This window comes from Peromyscus maniculatus, chromosome 9 (assembly GCF_049852395.1).
Source record: "Peromyscus maniculatus bairdii isolate BWxNUB_F1_BW_parent chromosome 9, HU_Pman_BW_mat_3.1, whole genome shotgun sequence".
Lineage (NCBI taxonomy): Eukaryota > Metazoa > Chordata > Mammalia > Rodentia > Cricetidae > Peromyscus > Peromyscus maniculatus.
Genome location: NC_134860.1, coordinates 98,227,925 through 98,250,545, shown reverse-complemented (window position 1 = coordinate 98,250,545; position 22,621 = coordinate 98,227,925).

The following is a 22,621-nucleotide window of genomic DNA, read 5'->3' as shown; positions in this document are numbered from 1 at the left end:
GCCCATTATCCTTTCTCTTTTCTTTTCCTTTCCTCTGTCCCATCTACCTTATATCTCTTCTTTCCATCATGATTCTTTCTAACTTCATACACACACAAAAACATACACACACACATAGGGAAAGAACGTATTTAGGTTCCAGACATTTTGTCAATTTACAAATTTAGATTTTTAAATTATTTACAAAAAATCATTTACAAAAAAATCCTTAATGCACCTGGAAACCTTCATGTTATTCATAGCAGTCAGAGAAACAGATCGTTGAAGACTGAATGACCCCCACTTCACATACAGGAAGGCATGTAAATCCTAACTTAAAATTCCAGTGTATCAGCTGTGCTGAGCAGAAAAGTTGTATCAGCAAATATTAAAGTGTAGACTGACCTAATGGGAGGGAGTATGGGGAGAGACAGCTAAAATTACAGGGTATTTGAGAGGTAGTATGGAAACATAATACAGTAAAAATGCATAATAAAGTATACATATATGAAGGCGGTTCAAATGAAGTCACCAAATAATTGGAGAGACATAGATCCAACTGGCCATCTCTTATCAACAAATGAAGCTTCCAGTACTGGTTTTGTTTACATCTAATTGAGTTGTTGGCCAAGCGGGGCATCATGAGTTCCCAAACAATTCAGGCTATTTCTAAGACAATAGATTTGCTCTTCAAAACCTGACAGCAAGACCCTATTGCTGAAGACAACACCTACAAAACTCATCAAATATATAGAAGTCAAGCTGGTGCCTATGTAGAATCTTCATTCCCATGTTCTAGTGTCTGTTATAGGAAGGTACACTATACATTATTAACAGAGAAATGTAAACACTAAACCAGCCATAAACTCTTTATCTACAATGGTGTGATGTCTGCAAGATACACTACAGCAATGGTGGCAAAAACCTTATCAAAGTAACCAGCCAATAACTGATTTGACTTCATGCCCACTCCATGAGATGGAATCCATACCCAGAACTGTTTGGGTGACCATAAATCTAAGACTATATAGCCCAGGGACATAGGGCAAGAGGAAATAATACTGGTCAAAAATGTAGTGATAAAATGACTACCAGTGATATTCTGTTATACTTATAGATGAGCATTTTGTTCAACCATCATCAGAGAAGCTTCCCTCTCCATCAGATGGAAACAGATAGAGAGATCCACATCCAGACATTATGCAGCGAATGAGAGACCTTGGAACATTCAATTTTAATTGGAATGTCACCATCAAATCCCTCTCCTCAGAGGTCAGGGAACCCCATGGAAGAGGAGGAGGAAAGAATAAGTGCCAGAGGGGATGGATGACACCGAGAAACAAGGCTCTCTAACTCAGTATGAGCAAGCTTATATAAACTAACAGAGACTGCTCATATGAAATAACAGAGACTGAAGCAGCATGCAAAGGGCCTGCACAGGTACCTACCAGGTCCTCTGAGCTTATATTATGGCCTCCATTTTAGTGTTTTTATGGGATTCCTGAGTATGTGAAAGAGTGGGTCTCTGACTCTATACCCTCTCTTGTGCTCTTTTCCTTTTGTTGGTTTGTCTTGGCTGTTATTTGTGTGATAGCTTTTATCTTATATTTTGTTTTGTTAACACTGTTTTGTTAACAGTGTTTGGAAAATCACTGCACAAATATCAGTGATATTTACCATCTATATAAGCAGTAGATATTAGCCTGTAGGAAGAACTAGGTGGGAAATCAAACCAATTCATTTTAAAGAATGAATTCATGAATGAATGTAAACCCAGCCATTAAGGTAAAGGTTAACAACATAATTGCCATTTATACCTGCTAGGAGAATAAAAATCAGTTTTCACCAATGGAATGGCACTGGGTATATCAAACACTCCAGAGCAGATCTTGTTGCTCACGAGTCTTGACAAACAAATAATAGACTCTATAGGGTTCTTTGGTGTGGTTTTATTTGGTTACAATTTGGTGGGATTTTTTGTTTGTTTGTTCATCTTGCTTTTTGTGTAATATTAATTTTGTTTTGTAGATTTGGGGCATTTTGGTGTGTTGAATTTTGGTTTGTTTATTGAGAAAGAAAACATTAGGGAGGTAGGGATGAGGAGAGGATCTGGGTGAACATGGGGGAAGGGAAGATTATGATTAAAATATATTTTTATAAAAGCTGTCTTAAATAATAGAAATATATTTAAGAAACAGAGAAGTCAAATTATCCAGGCATGGAGGTGCACACCTGTGATCCAAGCATTTGTGAGGCAGAAGCAGTAGGGTCACACACACAATGGGCTGTACAGTAAAACCTTGTTCAAAACACCAAGGCATAAAGAAGGAGAAGAGAGGGAGAAAGAGGTAGAAAGGGGGGAGAAGGATGAGGAGGCAAGTGATAGTGAGAGAGATGTGAGAGGAGAAAGGAAGGAAGCAAAGGAAAGAAAAAATAATACCAAAGGCCACTCTATTTAGTCATCTGGAAAATCACTGCACAAATATCAGTGATATTTATCATCTATATAAGCAGTAGATATTAGCCTGTAGGAAGAACTAAGTGGGAAATCAAACCATAATTTGATAGTAACTAAGCATAGAATTGTAGAGAGGCTATTTGGTATCAGAATAGTTCAATAGCATTAGACTAAGATAGTAGGAAGCATACCCACTTGCCCAGAGAAACATCCTTCTGAGTAGATCCAGAGTATTGTGTGTTTTGCCCACAATATCTTGAAATTACCATACAAGAGTGACATATTTCTTTGGAGGACAAGTATCTGAGGATCAAGGCTCTGACTATGGAACCCTATTTCTTTGAATTTTGAGGGATTGACACTGGCAGCATGTTTCCCCCTTTAGCCTCTTTTTCTATAGCTTGACCACTAGACAACCATTATTTTGATAGATACAATTGTATTTAGTCATAAATGCCGACTTGATATTGACATTGTAACTAGAATCAACTATGGGACAAAACTCTGGAGAGATTTGTGATGGCATTACCAAGAAGTATTCACTGAGGGGAGGAGCCCCTCTCCCAAAGTGAGCATCAAGTTTCAATAGCAGCTCAAATAGAAAAGAGGTAGGAGGAAAAGGTGTTGATTCTTTGCCTGCTTGCCTTCACTTCTTGCTGCTCAGTACATCTATTTTGTTGCTGCTACTTTTGCCATCCCTTTTCATTGACAAAAATCCCATTCTTCATCAACAGCTCATTTGTAATGCTTCAGGCCCTCAGCACCAATCTGAGGCTTCTGGGTCATCTAGTTTCATGCATTAAGCAGCTATGGGGTTCTCAACATCTTTAGTGTGCAGAAAGTCATTATTGGACTACCAAACCCCAATTGTATAAGTCAATCTAGTGAATCTCTCATATATTTTATTATTCTATTTATTAGATTTATTATTATTTTTAATGCACTTTGGCTGAATTTATATATGGCAGTATGAATACACTAAATTAGGATTTTAATATTTTTATTTTTTGAGATTATAATTACAATATTTCCTCCCTAAAAACCCACTCATTTTCCTTCCTTGATCTCTTAGAAATTCATGGCCTTTTCCCCACTAATTTCTCTCGTGCGCACATGCAGTCTCTTGCTCTCTCTCTGTCTCTCTGTCTCTCTCTCTCTCTCTGTCTCTGTCTCTCTCTCTCTCTCTCTCTCACACACACACACACACACACACATATTCACAAAGAAATCACTATACAGGCTGAACAAATTTTATTTATTTTAAAGATATATATATATATATATATATATATATATATATATATATATATATTATGTTTATTTGTATATTGTATAAACCAGTCTAATAAACCCATTTTATAATATCTAATCATTATCTCAGGTGTATTCCTCTTGAGTATCATAATACAATTTTTTTGTTTATTTGTTTTGTTTTTCTTTATTTTATTAAGAAATTTTTTTATTCATTTTACAGACCAATCACAGATCCAGCTCTCTTCCCTCCTTCCACCTTCCCACCTTTTCCCCCAGCCATTCTCGCATTCCCTCCTCCAACAAGGCAAGGTCTCCCATGGGGAGTTCACAGATCCTGGTACATTCAGTAGAGGCAGGACCGAGCCCCTCCCGCATCAAGGTTGTGCAAGGTGTCCCACCATAGGTAGTGGGCTCCAAAAAGCCAGTTCATACACCATGGGTGGATCCTGAAACTACTGCCAGGGGGCCCCTTAAGCAGATCAAGCTACATAACTGTCTTGCTTATGCAGAGGGCCTAGTCCAGTCCCATGGAGACTCCATAACTGTTGGTCTAAAGTTCATGTGTTCCCACTAGTTTGGTTTGGCTATCTCTGTAGGTTTTCCCATCATGATCTTGGTGCCCCTTGCTTTCTCTTTGACTAGACTCCTGGAGCTTAGCTTGGTGCTTGGTTGTATATTTCTGCATCTGCTTCCATCATTTTTTTTTTTTGATGAAGGCTTTACTGGATGAAGGCTTTATGATGACAGGGTATTTACTAATCTGATTACTGGGGTAAACCAGTTTAGGAATACTCTCCACTAGTCTAAGCTGGGGTCATTCTTGTGGATTCTGGGAAACTTCCCTAGCATCTGGTTTCTCCCTATCCCCATGATGTCTCCCTATATTATGGTATCTCTTTCATTGCTCTCCCACTCCATCCCTGTTCCAGCCTGACCATCCCTTTCCTTCATTTTCTCACTCCCCACCCCCACCCTCTTCATCCCCAGTTTATTCATGGAGATCTCCTCTATTTCCACTTCCCAGGGTGATTCATTCATCCCTCTTAGGGTCCTCCTTGTTAGCTAGCTTCTCTGGAGCTGTAGGTTGTAGTCTGGTTATCCTTTGCTTAACATCTAGTATCCACTTATGATTGAGTACATACCATGTTTGTCCTTCTGGGTTACCTCACTCAGGATAATATTTTCTAGTTCCATCTACTTGCCTGCAAACCTCATGATGCTACTATTTTTTATTGCTAAATAATACTCCATTGTGTATACATACCACATTTTCTTTATCCATCTTCAGTTGAGGGGCATCTAGGTTGTTTTCAGATTCTGGCTATTACTAATAATGCTGCTATGAACATAGTTGAGCATATGTCCTTCTGGTATGATTGAGCCATCCATTTTGTGATATCTTCTTCGATTTCTTCTTCAGAGACTTAAAGTTCTTGTCATACATGTCTTTCACTTGCTTAGTTAGAGTTACCACAAGGTATTTTATATTATTTGTGGCTACATGCCCAAGAGTGGTATAGCTAGGTCTTGAGGTACATTGATTCCCAATTTTCAGAGAAACCGCCATACTGATTTCCAAAGTGACTGTATAAATTTGTACTCCTATCAACAGTGGAGGAGTGTTCCCCTTGCTCCACATTCTGTCCAACATTAGCTGTTATCAGGGTTTTTGATCTTCACCATTCTGACAGGTATAAGATGGTATCTCAGAGTTGTTTTGATTTGTTTTTCCCTGATGACTCAGGATATTGAGCAATTCCTTAAATGTCTTTCAGCCATTTGAGATTCTGTTGAGAATTCTGTTTAGCTCTGTAGCCCATTTTTTAATTGGGTTATTTGGTATTTTGATGTCTAGTTTCTTGAATTCTTTATATATTTTGGAAATCAGCCCCCTGTCAGATGTGAGGTTGATGAAGATTTTTTCCCATTCTGTAGTTTGTCATTTTGTCTTATTTACTGCAGCCTTTGCCTTACAGAAGCTTCTCAGTTTCAGGAGGTCCCATTTAATAATTGTTGCTCTCAATGTCTGTGCTACTGGTGTTATATTTAAGAAGTGATCTTCAATGAATTCAAGACTACTTCCTATTTTCTCTTCTATCAAGTTCAGTGTAACTGGATTTATGTTGAGGTCTTTGATCCACTTGGACTTGAATTTTGTGCATGGTGATAGACATGGATCTATTTGCAATCTTTTACTGAATGTTGACATTCAGTTATGCCAGCACCACTTCTTAAAGATGCTTTCTTTTTTCCCATTGTACAGTTTTGGCTTCTTTGTCAAAAATCAGGTGTTTATAGGTGTGTGGATTAATGTCAGGATCTTCAATTCAATTCCATTGGTGCACATGTCAGTTTTTATGCCAATACCAAGCTGTTTTTATGACTATAGTTCTATAGTAGAGGTTGAGGTCAGGGATGATGATGCCTACAAAGATTACTTTATTGTATAGGATTCTTTTAGCTATCCTGGCTTTTTTGTTTGTTTGTTTGTTTTCCCATATGATGTGGAGTATTGTTCTTTCCAGGTTTGTTGAGAATTGCATTGAGATTTTGATGGGGATTGCACTGAATCTGTATATTGCTTCTGCTTCTGGTAACATAGCCATTTTTACTATGTTAATCTTACCTATCCATGAGCATGGGAGATCTTTCCATTTTCTGATATCTTTTTTGATTTATTTCTTCAGATACTTAAAGTTCTTGTCATATAAGTCTTTCACTTGTGTAGTTAGAGTTACCCCAAGGTATTTTATAAGATTTGTGGCTATTGTAAAGGGTGATGTTTCTCTGATTTCTTTTTCAGTCTGTTTATTATTTGTATATAGGAGAGCTACTGCTTTTTTTTTTTTAGTTAATCTTGTATCCTGCCACATAACTGAAGGTGTTTATCAGCTGTAGGATTTCCTTGGTAGAATTTTGGAGGTCACTTGTAGTTGGAAGTTTTCCTGTGTCCCACCCAGTCCTACAGCTGCTCTGACCCAATTAAATACACAGAAGCTTATATTACTTACAAACTGTATGGTATATGGCAGGCCTCTTGCTAAGGAGCTCTTATATCTTAAATTAACCAATTTTTATTAATCTATGTTTTGCCACATGTTCTGTGGCTTTACCCGTTTTTTGGCATGCTGCTTCTCCTTTGGTGGTAACTAGCATCTCCCCCGCTGCCTTTCTTCTCTCTGTATATCTGCCTGGATATACATTTCCTGCCTGCCTCTAAGCTGCCTTGCCATAGGCCAAATAGTTTTATTTATCAAGCAATCAGAGCAACATATATTCACAGCATACAGAAAGTTGTTCCACAACACTTCCCCTTTTCTTTCTAATCAAAAAGGAAGGTTTTAACTTTAACATAGTCTACATATAATAGAATAGTTATCAAGCAGGAATTACAATTACAATATCTAGTTCATTCATTTTGGGAAAAATTAAAGAAAATATTTTATCTATCCTATATTTATGAGTCTAAAATTTCACATGTAATTTAGCATAACCAAGGAAAATTATAATTATAACTATCTAGTATTCAACTACATCAAAGACCACAAAAGGATATAATATTACCTAATTAAACAGAAAGTTCTTTGTAAGCAACTTCCAAAATTCTGGAAATGACAGAGACAGCTGGCTGCCTGGACAGTCACCCAAAGTTCCTCTGCAATGTTGGGACATCCATCTTCAGTCAATAGGTGTAGAGTCTCTCAGTCATTTCTCTCTGTGTCCTGTAGAATAGCTGGCAATCTCCTCTGCAATGCAGGAACCTGGAAGACTATCTCATTTGTGAAGTTCAGTGGTCACCTTCCTATGGGTCCTGCATGTCCAGTTGATACAACATTTTGCCCAAATGGCTATTTTGTGCCAAGAAGAAGATAAACTCCATATGGAGTGTCTCTCATGCCCATCATTCTCTTTGAAGTAAATTGGTGCTGCCAGGAGAAGATGTGTCTTATTGTCCAGAAAGTCTAAGTTTTAAAAACATTTTAAATGCCAAATTCTCAAGGTTTTTGAAGTGTTTGAAGATCACCTACATAATTGAAATATATATGTATATATATTATATATGTATACCTAGAAAACTTAACTAACATGGCAATAAGTTTGATTATCATAGATGACTAATTATTAGTCTCTATTTCTTAATTATTCCTTACAATTTTAAATGAGGTGTACAAACATAATACTTTAAACAAAAGTAGAAATATATATAACAATATTAACTTCAAATTTGCATCAGTAATCTATAATCCATAGCAATGTAAAATATATTAAGCAAGTTGTTGCTCTCTAAAAGTAGATTCAATAATTTTCTCTTTTATCCTATCATATCTATAACCTGTATATCTATATCATATCCTGCTTTCTTCTTTTAGAAAGAGATTGACCATGACCAATAACAATTTTTAACCAACAACCTAAATAAAGACAAACATCAATAATCCATTATTTTTGGGAATGTGGGCATAGTGTTCTAGGGTACTTCCTGCTGATAGGAGGTGCTGGTAGTCTTATGGGGATCCTGAGAAAATATGAGATATGATCAAGTCCTGGGAAGACCAGCTGTAACCTTTGTTGATAGGTACCATCTGTTAAGGTTCAGGAGGTCTGGCTTGATGTATACTATCATATCATCTGCAAATAGCAAAAGTTCGACTTCTTCTTTTCTAAGTTATATCCCTTTAATCTCCTTTTGTTATCTTATTGCTCTAGCTAGGACTTCAAGTACTATATTGAATAGATATGGGGAGAGTGGACAGCCTTGTCTTCTTCCTGATTTTAGTGGAATCACTTTGAGTTTCTCTCTATTTAATTTGATGTTGAGTGTTGGCTTGCTGTAAATTGCCTTATCAGGTTTAAGTATGTTCCTTGTATTTCTGATCTCTCCAGGACCTTTATCATGATGCAGTTTTGGATTTTGTCAAAGGCTTTTTTAGCCTCTAATGAGATGATCATTTTTTTTCCTTTCAATTTGTTTATATGGTGGATTACATTGATAGTGATAGAGTTTTGTATATTTAACCATCCTTGCATTTCTGGGATGAAGCATACTTGGTCACAGTGGATATTTTTTTGATGGGTTCTTGGAGTCTGTTTGCCAGTGTTTTATTGACTGTTTCTGCATCAATGTTCATGAGGGAGATTGGTCTGTAATTTCCTTTCTTTGTTTCATCTTTACGTTGTTTGGCTATCAGGGTAACTATAGCCTTATAAAAAGAGTGTAGTAATGTTCCTTCTATTTCTATTGTGTGGATCAATTTGAAGAGTATTAGTATTAGGTCTTCTTTGTAATTCTGGTAGAATTCTGCACTGAAATGATCTGGTCCTGGGATTTTTTTGGTTGGGAGATGCTTACTGACTGTTTCTATTTCCTTAGGGGTTTTTGGTCTATTTAAATTGTTTATCTGGTCTTGATTTATTTTTGGTATGTGGTACCTATACAGAAAATTGTCCATTTCTTTTAGATTTCCCAATTTTATGGAGTACATGTTTTTGAAGTATGACCTGATGATTCTTTGAATTTCTTCATTGCCTGTTGTTATCTCTCCCTTTTCATTTATGATTTTGTTAATTTGGATGTTCTCTCTCTGCCTTTTGGTTAGTTTGGATAAGGGCTTGTCTATCTTGTTTACTTTCTTGAAGAACCAATCGTTTGTTGCATTGATTCTTTGTATTGTTCTCTTTGTTTCTCTTTTATTAATTTCAGCCCTCAATTTGATTATTTCCTGGCATCTATTCTTCCTGGGTGAGTTTGCTTCTTTCTGTTCTAGAGCTTTTAGGTTTGATGCTAAGTTGTTAATATGACATTTCTCCAACTTATTTATTTATTTATTTATTTATTTATTTATTTATTTATTTATTTATTTATTGTGTTCTGTAATTTTCTGGGTATTTAGTGCTATGAATTTTCCACTTTAAGAGCATTGCTTTAATAGTGTCCCATAAATTTGAATATGTAGTATATTCATTTTCATTAGGAAGTCTTTAATTTCTTTCTTTATTTCTTCCTTGACCCTTTGGTGATTCAGTTGTGCATTATTTAGTTATTTTGTTTGTTTTACAAGACAGGGTTTCTCTGTAAAGCTCTGGCTGTCCTGGAACTCACTATGTTGTCTAGGATGACTTTGAACTCAGAGATTCACCTGCTTCTATCTCTCAAGTGCTGGGACTAAAAACATGCACCACCTCTGCCTGACCATAACACAGATTTTTATTTAGATGAGTTAATATAGACAATTGAGTTTTAATCAAATCTTGTAAGCATAGGACTCATTCTTTACCTCTCCCATGATTTTCTTACTTCTGTTCTGTTAGTTCTGACTCTTAAGGAATATTATTTACTTATTACTATGTTATATACTATCCAAAGGAACATCATGAAAACTACCAAGGCAAACAAAACACACACTAGACACATTGGATTCCTCATTAATTAGGAGAATGGACATGTAGGGGTCCAGCTGTGGAGGTCAATCCAGTGGATCATATTACAATGGCTTGATTCCATAACTTCTACATCAACAGTAGCCTCCTTCCTCAGTATTTAAACAGGTCCAGCTATGGAATAAGCTTGTGGGGTGGTTGGTGGAATAGGGAGTACATAAGATCATGAAGGATATAAGGTTTTAAGTCAGAAGTTCCAGCTCTAGTTCTCTGGGAAGAGTAACATTTGCATGGTACAGAGGCCACAAAGCATTATAGCAGCATCCAACAGGAAGACCAGGATAAATAAATATGCCCTGGGTGAGAGTGAGGAGAAAAAAATCAGAACCTGGAGAGCTAAGAATGGGGAATTTGCCCTGCTCAGTTTGGAGTATTACCTTTACAAGGAGGAAAACACAATGAAGAATGTAAGAAAGTACAGCAGTGCTTGCCTGGGAGCAGACTAATAAATATTCTAAGCTTCTCACTTATAACTTGCTTAACTGTGGACAGATCACTGATGTTCACCAGCTCATTTGAAAAATGCTGACAGTAAAACTGCCTCACAGGGTTATTGTAAGGACTAAATACAATAGGGAATATAAAGTGCTTATTACAATATCTGACACATAGACCACTCGGATAAAAAGCTATCTCCTTCTTATCTAGTGTTGGAGACTCTCAGCATAGACTATCCCCAAGGAGAATCACAGCTGCAGGTCAGAAAGTGTTTAGGAGTGTGTGTGTGTGTGTGTGTGTGTGTGTGTGTGTGTGTGTGTGTGTGTGTGTTTGCATGTTGTACTTTTCTAAGTACAGTATATTTGATTTATCCCCTTTTCAGGAATATCATGACTGAAATAAAGATTAAAAACCATCATGCTGTTGGTTTTCCAACATTTTAAAGTGGGTAGAATTAATTTCAGGAAATAATGGTTGTTTTTTTTTTTTTTTTAATTTTGACTGCCAGAAGTATCAATACGGTTGCTACTAAAGAGCAATTACAGAACACAAGACACATTGGTTGCACCAATTCCCTGGTGTGCTCATGCATTGAAACCACTCTCTTTGCTATTTTTTCCCTATACCATTGACTTAAATTTCTTCTAACTATTCATGGCCCATTCTATTCCAGGACAACAAATCATGCCAAACTAATTCTAGGTTTTTCTGGTCAGAAACCAGTAACATGATGTAACTGTAATGAAAATACACTGATTTTTCAAATAAAACATGTTTAGTACCATAGAATTTGTAGAGAACTTTGATGTTATAGTGCATAAATTATGATGGAATATTTTGTATTGTGAAAGCTATAACAACATGATCGCCTTATTGTGGTTGATACAGCACTTCAAAGTATTGAAAATGAGTCTTTTAATCAATATAAAATATGAAGCAGATCTAAAATTAGCTCTTTTAGAATGATAAATTCATTAATATTCTATATATGCTATGAAGGCAATACATTTAAGCAAAATATTGTTAACTTAAGAAGTCAAATATCTTTTCTCAAAATTAGTATTTCAAAATAAATAGGAAAACAAAGAATTAATAGACATGTAAAAGATGGTGACTCTAGTCTGTCAATGTATTCATAGGCAATTAAGAAAAAAACAGCTGACGTTCCACTATTAGTTCAAAGAACAACTGGTCTGCTGTTCATGGAATTAGATGCTAAGTTCTTTTCATATGCAACACAGAGATAATTAATGTTTATTTTATATCATTTCCATAAAATAATCTTGACAACTATAGGACAATAATAAAACAGCTCTATGGACAAAATGTTTTCTCTGTGAGAATCTCAAAACATGAGTAAGTGTTTGGCTGGTACTGTATTGACAGAACTGAGTTGTCTTCCAAAGGGGATGCCTATGGATGGATTCTGACATCCACACTTCCATCACTTTATATGTCAATCACTTTACTCATGGAGCTTTAATGAAGCAAACTCAGCAACATTGATTAAGAGGAAGGAAATTAGAAAATCTTCCAATACATTTGTCTTTAGACAAATTAGGATTGTAAAATGTTTTTGTTGAAATCCTTAGGATGACATCTAGGACACTACTAGTTAAGATTTTTGTCTTTAAGAGATTTTAATTTTTTTTCAGATCAGTTAGAAACATTGAACATTGCAGGGACACAGGGATGGCTTGGCAGTCAAGAGTCCCTGTTACTCTTTCAGAAGACTGCAAAATTAAGCTACAAGCATCAACTTCAGATGGCTCACAACTGTCAGTAACTCTACCTCCAAAGAATCTATAGGCTCTGAACTCCATGAGAACCTGAACACACACACACACACACACACACACACACACACACACACACACACACACACACACACACACACCATTCTTACCTTAGAAATTATTTAACAAAGGATCATGTAGTCTACAGATAATTGCTGATATAAAATCAAAATGATGAAAACGAGTTTAAAAATATAAACATAGGAGATAGAATGAAACATTTAAAGGTACATAAATTCTACAGTAATTGTGTTTGCTGAGTTCACAATGAGCCTCTATTTCTTAGGACCATATGTGTCATATAATGAGAACTAAATTTAAATTATTTTAAGTTAGTCAATTTATAAGTGAGATAGAACTCTATAAAATGGATAAAAAGCAACATATCACTGAACTGCTTTAAAGAAGACAGAATAATAATTTAACAGGTATATTGTATAAGGGGCTCAAGTCCTGTTCAAGCATTTAGATGGTACTTATCTATTATTGTATTCAATCATGAGCATATATATATAACATATATTCACAAAATAGAAAGGTGATGATAAATAAGATCCTTTTAGTTTCATCAGAGAGATTGAGACAGACTTTTTACATATATTAAAAATAAGTTGGAAACTCCAGATACTGACAAATACTATGTTTGCTAGATAAACAGTTTTTTTTTAATTTAGTCATTAATGTTATTTTATTTGGTGATTAGACTTACTAAAATGCAAATAGTAAGTAAGCTGTTGTGTAAATTGAAGTTGTTAAGATGAGATCAGGCAAGTGCAAGGTGGTATGGCCATAGACAGCTGGCCACACTCCTCTTGTCTGCCATGTGGTGGTGAGGGAAAGGGAAAGATGCACTCCCCCTTGCCCCTGTCACCTGTGGTGAGCAAGGGAGCTGACCAGCCCCCCTACCAGCTGCAGCACTCTGGAAAGTGGGCCCTGCATCTCACTGGGCAACACAACTAAGAGGAACCTATTGACCGGGGTCTGAGTGAGCCATCCAAAGAACATGAGTGTGGGAGATGTGGCCCCACTGCTCATCTCCAATATAGTGGTGTGGGTGGGGAAGAGATGCCCTCCCTTAAGCTCACTGCCTGGGTTGGGTGGGAAAGATGGCCCTGAAGTTGTAAGAGCAGGAAAGCTGTCCCTGCTCTTCACCAGCTGCAGCACTCAGGAGAGTGGCCCATGCACCTCATCTGGGCAATATAGTTGAGCTGGCCCTGGTGGTCCAGGTGTGGGAGAGCCAATCCTGAGGCATAAAAGCAGAGCTGGTCCTACCTGTTGCTCATTGCTGCAAGGGGTGAACTATCCAGGGCAATGATGGAGAGATCACCCTGGTGGTGAGGATGGGAAAGAGCTGGTGGGCAGGCCCAGAACCAGGGTTATGGATTGGCACACTACAACATCCATCCCATCTATGATCTGTGGGAGCACATGAAGGGGCTGGTTCTGCAGATCCAACGCTGTGGGATCTCCAAGACACAGAGCAACAACAGGATATTCTAAAGGAGTCCCAGTGAGGGCCCAACATCAATAGTGTAGCAGAAATCAGAGGTGTTGAACCAGACCAATGACTTTGCAAAGAACACTTGCAAGTAATATGGACAAAATGGGGTGGGGGACTAATTAAGAAATACCTATCTAGATGTTAATGTCTATTACCACTAGTGTGGTGATTGAAAATGATTATTAACTTGACAGGATCTAGAATCACCTTGTAGACAAACTTCTAAATTAGGTTAGCCTCTAGATCTGCCTGTGAAATATCATCTAGATTAGATTCACCTCTGTGCATTCCAGTAAGGAATTATCTAGCTTAAATTAGCCTCTGGGTGTGCCTGTGAGGGTGGTATAGACTAGATTAGCCTATGTGAATGCCAGTAAGCAATTGTCTAAGTTAGATTAGCCTCTGGATGTGCCTGTAATGGATTATGTTGATCAAGTTAATTACAGTGATTAGGTTAAAATAGGTTCTGAATTGAAAAACAAGGAAAATGTTAATTGAGTACCAGTATTCATCTGACTCTTTCTTCACTATGGTCGCAGTGTGACCAACCACTTCATGCTCCCATAGTCACAATTTCTTATTCACAATAGACTGTATCCTTAAAATGTAGCCCAAATAAATCCCCTCTCCCTTAAATAGCTTTTGTCAATGTATATTGTCATGGGCAACAGGAAAATTAACACAACCAGTAATCCAAAACTCTTTATTACATTGTAGAACTTTTCTAATTCAGAGATGACTAGATTCTTTCCTGGGGGGAGGGGGTGTCTTTTTATCTCTTAAATTTTTTTTTAAAGATTTATTTATTTATTATGTATACAGAAGAGGGCGCCAGATCTCATTACAGATGGTTGTGAGCCACCATGTGGTTGCTGGGAATTGAACTCAGGACCTCTGGAAGAGCAGTCGGTGCTCTTAACCTCTGAGCCATCTCTCCAGCCCCCCTTATCTCTTAAATTTTTACATAAAGCCACATTTTCAACATCTTTCTAATGAAATTACCCTCTTTAGATACTCACATAATTTGTTTTCTGTTGTCATTTTTGGTGATGGCTTAAAGTAAGGCCATCTCTATTCAGCCTGATGCTACAAACATCTGCTCGTTGATTGCAATATGCTACTTTTATGATTTTGTTTCAAGAATTCTGAGTTTTATTTACACGTGTCAGATTACAACCTATAAAACTTGAAGTGAATGCTTATCATTAAGACGTTCAAATGATAATAAGATATATACAGGCACATGCTAATAAATTCCCTTCCTGTTAGATTATCCCCTGTGGCATACTAATTCATGGACCCTCAGCAATTCCACAGAAGTGTAGCAAAGACTGAGGGCAGAGGAGTTTGTCTCAGACCTGACTCTAATTTTGCACTAGTGGTTAATTATAGTAGAGTTTATTGTGCAGGTTAAAAGGCATGATTGTGACATGGGGGCTGTAGGGAAAGGGACTGATAAATTCCTATGATTATTAAATTTGACATGAAAGGAACTTTTTCAAATTTCTCAACTATGTAAAAACCCAAGTATAATGGTTTGAATCGGAATGTTCCCCATAGATTCATGTGTTTGAATGCTTGGGCCATAGGGAGTGGCACTATTAGGAGGTGTGGCCTTGTTGAAGGGAGCATGTCTCTGTGGAGGTGGGCGTTTAGGTGATATATGCTCAATCTAGGCCTAGTGTGGCAGTCTCCTCTGCTGCCTGCTGATCAAGATATAGAACGCTCATCTCCTTCTCCAGCACCATGTCTGCCTGCATGCTGCCATGTTTCCTGCCATGCCAATAATGGACTAAACGTCCAAACTGTAAGCCAGCCCCAATTAAATGTTTTCCTTTATAAGCATTGCTGTGGTTATATTGTCTTTTCACAGCAATAGAAACCCTAATAAAGACAGTAGAATTATAGGGAAAAAAAATCTATATTTACTATTTTTATTTTAAGAGATTTTTGTATTTATGTTTTGTACATAAATCCCAGGCAGAGAAATAAATAACCCATAAAATATTTAGAGAAATATAAGAACACCCAAGATACAAAGTAGGTTTCAGAAATTTAATGAGCATAAAATACTGAATAAGCCGGGCGCTGGTGGTGCACGCCTTTAATCCCAGCACTCCGGAGGCAGAGCCAGGTGGATCTCTGTGAGTTCGAGGCCAGCCTGGACTACCAAGTGAGTTCCAGGAAAGGCACAAAGCTACACAGAGAAACCCTGTCTCGAAAAACCAAAAAAAAAAAATATTTGCCGGGCGGTGGTGGCGCACGCCTTTAATCCCAGCACTCGGGAGGCAGAGCCAGGCGGATCTCTGTGAGTTCGAGGCTAGCCTGGGCTACCAAGTGAGCTCCAGGAAAGGCGCAAAGCTACGCAGAGAAACCCTGTCTCAAAAAACCAAAAAAAAAAAAAAAATACTGAATAACAACCTAGAAATGCTCGTCAAATACTGAAAGTGAAGAAAAAGCTACCATCTCTTGCTACCAGTAAAACTGGACATTCTGGTTACAACACTTCTTGGAGAAAAAGTTTTGGACAGGGTAATATCACATATCCTAGCCTGTCAATCCTTCTGCCTCTACTTCCCTGCCCCAGGGAACATCCAGCATTGAACATCTTACATTCACATTGGCTGTTTGATGATGTTTCCAATTATTCATTATAAGAAACAAAGGCTTTATGATTGAAAGCTGTTTTCAGGGATCAGTTTTATTAGAACTCAGAAAGTGTTTTTGGCTATCAATTTATCAATTATTAACTTATATAATCACTGCCTCCATATCCATTTTTAGGCCTAAGATAAGTTTTTTGAAATTCAGTAGACCCTGTAGCCTTTGTCCTACTTAAAACCTCTCTTCCCTTTGTGGTTTTGGTATAAGTTAATCACTCCTCAACCCACTAACTCAAAACCCAACAACACAGCTCACACTTCTGTGGACAGCGAACACCAGAATCATGCAAATCCATTCCTCCTTTATGGATTTTCTTTAAGACAGCCAATCCACAACTTGTATAAGAAAACACAAAGGTCCTTAATAAAGATAAACTCCCACAGATATCCCTCTCCCCCGACACCCACCACTTCATTCCTACCCTAACTCTGACTTTCCACTTAATTGTTGAGCATCTCACATCTAGCTGTCTCATGGGTTTTTCATCAGTACACCTGACCCCTCTTGAGGTCACTGTGTAGTAAGTTATTCTGTTTCATACATTTGGGATATATTTTCTCTTATATGGCACCAGACAACATGCCTGAGACAGTTTTTTTCTCAGTCCCTCTCACCTAGTGAATGACTACCTTGGAATCTGACAATGCTGAAGAGAATAATCAAGACAAATTAAAAAGAAACTATAACAAAATTCATGACAGTCACAGTTAATTATCCACTCTACCAGCACCAGTATCTCCTTAATTAACCCCAAGTGCTGAGTTAGAATCTTGTTAATGAGGGTCACAGCAAGGATGGTTTTGCATATTTGTATCCAACTATAAACTCTAAAAGCTTTCAAAGAAGTCTCACAGCCCAGCTTTAGCTATCAAGGATGATTTCCCACAAATATTTTTGAGTCAAACAAATGAATTTTACTTAAATTAGTAAGTAAAAATTAGAGTGGTATACAAAGTTTCCTTTGTCTTGTGCATTGTTTAGATGAGCAGAATTAGAGTGGACACCCAGGCATCTGGCCATTTTCATATCATAAACATAAGATTGATAACACATAGCTTATCTGAGCTTCAATACAAAATTTATTAGTTTGAAAACATAGAACAGAATGAAGAACAATCTACTCATTTAAATTGCCAAGCACTGTTTAGCCAAATAAAATTTATACACCCTGTATTTTATGCTTATTTGGAACTTAATAATTACAGAATATTAAAGGAACTAAACAGAAAAACGCTGGCCTTGTCTGAAATGCAAATAAGTCTGAAAACCTCAACTGCATAAATTTCCAGAAACACCTTCTAAAACCTTCTATTTAGAATGCACAGTGACTTTCTTCAGAGTCAATATACATAGTTACTCATTCTTTCTGACCCAGGGGGAAAGTAATCAAGCAAAGAAATTAAACAGAAGTCTGAATTTAAGAATCACCCATAGTATGATAAAGATCTCTGTGAATTACATACACCAGGTTTCATTATATAAGATAGATTTGAAAACTGGACTCTTCATGAGTTTATGGTAAGAGTTACCACTACAGCAGGATGTATAATCTCAGAAGGCAACTTCAGGATATGTGGTCAGTTGTTTACCAACACATCACATGGCATCACACAACTTCCTGAAAGACGTATTTTTTTAATATCTCATAATAAAGATCCTGCCCTTGCCACAGTGCACTGGGGAGAAGGAAGATACATTCATCACTTGATCAACTAGATTAAATAAAACTATAAACATGTATCAAAATAATTTCCCTACTCCGTATTTTCTTATTAAACTTGATATTACAAAACACTGCAGAAATTTTGCTTGTGTCCATACACAGCATTGGAGCACAGGCCCTTTATAACGCCTGACAAGCCTTTTTTTCATCCTCCCTTCCCCGGGCTGCACAGGAAACCATCTGCTAATGGCATTGCCAGGACATTGCCTGATGACAAAAAGCACTGGGCTCCTGTTACTTCCATTATTTTCACTCAATTGCTTTCCCAGCTTCCCTGTTCTTTTCCCTTTGCCTGGGACCCATGAGGTCTCTGATCCAGCTCCTTTCTGCCACCCACAAAAGAAAATCCTCTTGTGGTCAACTTGACTTCTCTGGGGTTATCCCCAGGTGTCCCTTTCGCAAATTCAGATTGGGGGTTCTTCTGTTTCTTCCACACATGCACTGCACTGCAAATACCAAACATTCATTCCACTACAGGGTTTTTAAAGAGCAAAATAATATGTATAGTTTGACTTGAAATTCATAAAACCAGTGAAGCAGGGAAAAAAAAATAAATGGAAATTTCAGAATGTCAGTAGTTGTTTAGAGACATCTTTTTCCTCCTTCCCATGTTCTTTACTTTGTTGTTGTTGTTTCAAGACAGGGTTTCTTTGTGTAGCCCTAGGTGTTTTGGAACTCGATTTTTAGACCAGGCTGGCTTTGAACACACAGAGATCTGCCTGCCTCTGCCTTCCAAGTGCTGAGATTAAAGGCATGTGCCACCATCATCCAGCTCTTTACATTCTTTGTACTAATGATTATATCTTCTTTCCATAACAAAAAGACTATTGGTATTTTCAATTAAAGAATTTCTTTTAAAATTTTCATACTTGGTGGGCTTTTTAAGATACAAAATGGAAAAGTCATGCATAGTGATGCATGCCTTTAATCCCAGCACTTCAGAGGCAAAGGCAGATGGACCTCTGTGAGTTCAAGAACAACCTGTTTTGCATACCGAGTTCCAGGACAGCCTGAGCTACATGATGAGACACTGTCTAGATTAAAGAAAGAAGGAAGGAGGAAAGGGAGAGAGAGGGGGAGGGAAGGAGAGAGGGAAGGAGGGAAGCTGATGCTATTCAGTAGGAAAATAACACTATTATAGGATCTGACTTCTGTCAGTATTTTAATTAAAGCACACTTTTGGGTCTATCATAAAAACTATAAAAATCAGGTATGATAGTAAATACCTGTAATTCCAGCATTTTGGAGGCTGAGGCAGGAAGATTGGACATTCTGGATCAATTTGAACTACAAAAAAAGAACCTCTCTTTTAAGAATGTCCCCAAAAGAAAGTGAACCATGATGGACTAAGTTTGAATCTTAAAATGTCTGATAAGAAAGCAGAAGGAGAGGACAGCTAGAGGAAGGTGGGGAACCAGGAGAAGGTGGGCTGGGAGGGAGAGGGGGAGGCAGATGGGAGTGAGGAGATAAGAACAAGATTGACACACTTATGAAGATGCCATGATGACATCCCTCACTTTATTCCCTGACCTTGAAAAGCCACTTAAAATAATCATAAAATTCTTAGATTCTTAAATGAGAAAAGAAGCTTCTGATTATAAATTTTATATAATTATGAGTATTACCTATTCATTTTCTTTTGGAAGCTGTGTAAGATTATATTTGTATTTTCTAGATGCATTATTACTTTTTCAGAGCTTTCTTTCTCCTAAATTTTCTGTTTTGTTTTATAAGATACATAGTATAAAACAAATATTATTTAGTTCAGGTTTTTATTCTGTACCATGTATATGTGTATATTTAAAATCATGAAATAGTTTATAGTAAACATATGCAATTTTTATTTTTCAATTGAATGAGTAAATGAGATGAACTCTGATTTTCATTTTTCTAAACAATGAATACACTCCTCACTCACAGCTAAGGTATCCATCTGACTTAACCATTTGACTACCTTGTCATTAGTCCCAACTAAGTAAAAAACATGCTCAAGCCTATGACTAGAGTAGCCCTCAGCTCAGGCTCTCTCTGCATGAATAAAATATCCCCAAACAAACAAGGCTCTGGAGACACTCAAGAACTATAAAGTGAAACTGAGTGTATTTGGGAGCTTCTGTGCTTAATCAGAAGCATGGATGTATTAAGTGTCTGTTGTAAGGGTGCATTCTTGTCTGGTGTGGCAAACATAAGCAAAAGTCACCCCAGTCTTCAAACATTAACTAGAGAACTGATACCATTCTCTGGGTGACCATGAAATCTTTCTCTCATTAATTCAAAACACCTGACAACACTATACAATCATCGACAAGTTGAAATTAAAATTGGAAGACAGCCATATAAAATAACTTTGGAAAATTTAGACTTACTGAAAGTCTAGAGAATACAGATAGAAAAGTTTTTAAAAGCAATAATAGTAACTAAGGCTTGATTGAGGTATAAAGTAGATCCTCAGGACAACTGATGCATAACTTTGCTAAATATTAAACAGAATATGAAGATAATATCTAGGGGTTGGAACTGTGGCTCAATTACAGCTTAGCATCCAACATGCCCTGGATTAAATCTCAGCCTTGAAAAAAGAAAGAAGGTAAGGCTAGTATCTTCCTAGACCCTAAAAGTGTACACCCAGTATCCATTTATAGTCACATTATGACATACTATTAATTCATAATAATTATTAATTTATTATAATTATTATTATGACTTAATGATGATATCACATAGTATAAAGTATCAATTTTAAGGGTGAAATTATATTCTAAGTTTATTTTCCTTGATTTTCATGACATTTTGGTGGTTTTTAAGTGTCTTTTAAAAAAGACATAATTTTTTTCATAAGATATGTTATTAATAGTAAAAACTTTAACAATAAATACCCCTTTTGAAGAGGTAAGCATATGCTAAAAATTGAGAATGTCATTCAGAAGTTACTCTACAATCACAATCACCACCAACCAACCCACTGCCACTTTTCATCTGTGTTCATGGAGGTATAAGGGACTCAAGCAAGGGCTTCTATAAACACAAGTCTATGAACACATTAGAACAACCTCTATTTGGGCTAGAAATAAAGTTAAAGGGTGGGAATGGAAATAAGAAAATGGTTTCAAAATGAATATGAATGACAGGAAGAAATAAGCCTGTGAGTGTTGTAAGTTGCATGAACACAAACGCCACAGAGCAAAAGTGGACTAACTTGGAAATACCATGGCAAAGGTTTAAGAAGCATAAGCCAGTGAACGAGAAAATATTGTGTGTTATCCTCTCCCAACAGAGCATCTTCCTGGCATGTAATGTGTACTTTCTCTTCTCAATCAATCTTTTTGCCTAGAACAACCTCTACTTTCCTGCCTTCATTTATACAGTGCCAGCCATTTCTTAAAAATACAGATTAAGTATTATGTCCTGCATCACTCCCTGAACCAGAGTACTTCCATCTTTAACTGCAAACTCAGTCTTTTATTGCTAGTTACATGTTGTGTTCCTATGACTGCAAGTTCCTTGTAGTCAAGGACTGGGTCTTTCATTGTAATTGCATTGCATGTTGTCTACAAGTCACTAATTAATGAATATATAATATGTAATTATAATAAGTGACATAATCTTTTGATCCAATCAGAGGAGATTTTTCTTTCTGGGTTTCACACCAGTTGAATTTAAGTTTAAGAAAGATTTTTCCTAAGATCTTTAAAGATGAATATTAAGAGTGATTTCCTCTCTTGGATTTTCTTCCTGTCTTTCTCCTTTGTCACTCACAGGTAAATAAAAGAAAAGTACCAGATGATTGCTTTCTATCCAGTGCAGGTTTCTATCCAGAACCAGTCAGCTTTGCTATTTGCAGGTGTATTGTTAAATAATCAGATAGATGTTAAGGTCCTTATCTTCTCTGAAGGAGATTGCTCCTCCTCATTACTGTTTAAATTTCAAATTTATGGAAATAGGTTTTGAAGTTGTGAAGGAATTAATATAGTAACTAACCTATTTTAAATCTCCTAAAAATTCTGAGAAATGTCTATACGATCCTTCAAACAAACAAACAAAAAACTTTTGCACTAAACATCAGCTGTCAAACTTGCAACGTGATAGTTCCAGGAGACAGTACTCTTCATCAAATACATTTATTTCCAACAATGCTTTATTAATAACAAAATGGAGTCAAGTACAAACAAGCATCTACTTGAACAAGAAATGAAAATTAATCAAACCCCTTCCCGTTTATGGGCTTAGATATGTCACCCAAGTCCAATTTCCTCTACTTAGATAGTATTTTAGAGTTTAAGAAACGAAAAACTATGCCAACAAATTTGGCATTACCTACAGCTATCATCAAATGTGAACACTAAAAGGCTTAATAATCTTTGAAACTAAAT